This window comes from Nelumbo lutea, chromosome 5 (assembly GCF_056320005.1).
Source record: "Nelumbo lutea isolate HS-2025 chromosome 5, American lotus-T2T, whole genome shotgun sequence".
Taxonomy (NCBI): Eukaryota; Viridiplantae; Streptophyta; class Magnoliopsida; order Proteales; family Nelumbonaceae; genus Nelumbo; species Nelumbo lutea.
Genome location: NC_142688.1, coordinates 16,248,360 through 16,250,945, shown reverse-complemented (window position 1 = coordinate 16,250,945; position 2,586 = coordinate 16,248,360). Strand labels below are relative to the sequence as shown.

The 2,586-nt window shown below is 37.4% G+C and overlaps 1 long non-coding RNA gene across 1 annotated transcript; it reads left to right on the top strand.

The window, feature by feature from the left end:
• The first annotated feature begins 1,334 nt into the window (after window positions 1-1,334).
• Window positions 1,335-2,314, top strand: LOC148850606 (uncharacterized). The gene is made up of 3 exons (XR_016099231.1): window positions 1,335-1,517; window positions 1,609-1,783; window positions 2,203-2,314. It is a non-coding gene; the product is annotated as an uncharacterized LOC148850606 (long non-coding RNA).
• The last annotated feature ends 272 nt before the right edge of the window (window positions 2,315-2,586 follow it).

Below are 2,586 nucleotides of genomic sequence, written 5' to 3'. Positions count from 1 at the left end.
CAGGAAATAAAGTCATCTTATTAATGGCCAATTGACCACCACAGTTTTCAAGGGCTAGAAAAAAGGCCGGGTAGCCCAATATTGCACCAGACTTCCACTATTGTGTGGCCTGGGGGGGGACTAACGTACACACAATGACACAACCTTACCCTTACTATTTAAACCCTGACCACTCAATGCAAGTTGCAATGGAGCACTCCAAGCCTGCAAGGCCCGATTTAGCAAGAGGGACCTTTTTCCAGGGATTTGTTCATTGTTTCCTTGTGTAGAGTGCCTATTGGCGGCTAATCTCTTTGATATTAAGGGTAGCAATTTTTACCCCACTCGATAGATATCCTCCACAACCCTTGTTGACGGGGTGGGTTTTTTTGTTTGAATGATAGGTTTTGAGATTCTACAACCTGTACCTATACCTAGGTATTTATTAAATTTAATCCTTCCCAACCCATATATTATATATTATTGAAAAGCATATAAAATTTATGTATTTAGGCCCCTTTTCATTACAAGAAAAACAGCCAAAAGCGGCGGTTTAGAGCCGGCGGTCCTTGTGACCTCGCTATAGAGATATCTAACCCGGCATTCGTTTTAGAAACTGGCGCGGCGGTTATTAATGTACATTTGGCGGATTTTTTCTTAACCGGAATTAAACCGGTTTAACCTTGGACCGATGATGTGGAGAAGCGCAGGGAGGGAAAACTTTCTTTCTCCCACGCGTGAATTCCCCCTTCCTGTTCGAAAAGCGAGAAGAAGACAGGAGGTTCTCTGTCCATAGAGAACCTTGCGCGATTTTCTGGTCATTTGTTTGAGCAAGAGAAGAGAAGAGAAGGTAACGTTCGTTCGAGCAAGAGAAGAGGCGCACGACTTATGTTAGTTCGAGCTAGGATTTCCCTTTGTGCTTGAGAACGGGGAAATTTTTGGACGCTATGCAAGCAAGCACCGACCTCTGTTCGTTCGAGCAAGAGGAGAGAAGGTAACCTTCTAACTCTTCTTTTAATAGTTTGCCGCTGAAGAACAAGCCGACCTGTTTGGTAGGAAGAAAACTTATCTGTTCAGTGTTTTTTTTTTTTTTTTTGATAGATTTGATGTTCCCGACCACTAAAATTCTGTTGAAACTGTTCCCGACCACGAAAATAACTGAAGAACAAAAAGTTTGACGTTTAAATAAATAGAAATTTCAAAGTACAACAGTCAATCTAGGCACTAAACTAATCAGAGAACATAGATTTGATGTTATTTTTACTTATACACATAGGCTTGAACCTGTGTTCTCATGCTTGCCAGCCCAAGATTTTATCATTACACCAAGTAATTGACAATCTCCTTCTAGGCATAGGCACTTCACTTTACACAGAGAACAGGTTAATCTTAAACCTTTCATATGGGCTAAAATCTCTGCTACAAGGGAAGTCTCTTCCCCCAACTGGTCCTGAAAAACTCATCAGAATGCCTATTATGGTTATAGAAGACTCCACAACCCCTGAAGAGCAATGGTTCGACTGCTTCGTGTGGTTCAGGTATTTATTTGGTTAGTCAAGTTTATCTTCTATGCATGTATATTTATTATATGTGTATGATTGACATTCTGATACATATATGCTTTTTCAGCCCCTGTACAAGGGCCCATTACAGAAACTTCTCCTCAACCTATGTGCTCATGCTGACATGTTGATGCTAGATACATGGAAGCCTATCAGTCATTTAAATGGTGCTCCAGAACCATCCTATAGACTGTATGCTTGTCAGAATTACGTTATGTATTCACATCCTCAGTTTATGGATGGTAAGGCTTATCCTGACTTTTCTTATGTTGTTTAATTTTGTAATAGTTGATGGAGTTGATGATGGTACTCTAGGAAAGAATATACATCTTACTAAAAGTTCCAAGTTAGAACCATGGAATCTCACATATATCTGACAAATATAAAGATCATGAAAGATAATTTTGTAACAAAATGTTTCAGCCAATTTGCTTGAAAGTGTTCATACTGATGATTTATTTTCCTCATGAAGTAACAAAAACCTATCTTCCTAATCCCACCTGCATGGTCCCTTGGTCATGAAACATCAAAAGGAAACAACCCATCTTGTTTAAATTTTAATTCCTTTGTCAAGATTCAACTTTCAGCATTTTGTAAGCTTAAAATAAGCCTCAATGACTTATTTATAAGTGATACCTAGTTTCTCTTTTCTCGGGTTCAGTTGGAGTTGGAACGTGATCAAATCGACAAGGAGATGAACATCAAGTATAAAGTGACATAGGACTCAGTGCTAAGAATTTAGATTGTCTAAGAACATTGAAGACAGAAGTTTTTTCCTGCAAATGCCTTGTACTGAAGACATAACTAGGGTCATGGAGAGGATTTGCATTGGAAGATGTTTACATTATTCAAGAAGTTTTTTTAAATGCCTTGTACTTTTTAATGTTAATTAGATATTGTATTTAAGCAATTTGTTTTGGATATTATAATAATTAATAAATTTAATTTTTTTTTTATTTTCAATTTGTATTTTTCTATTTAAATTGATTTATATGCATTGATATCTGCCATGAGATTTGTATTAAATAGGTACAAACAAAATGTT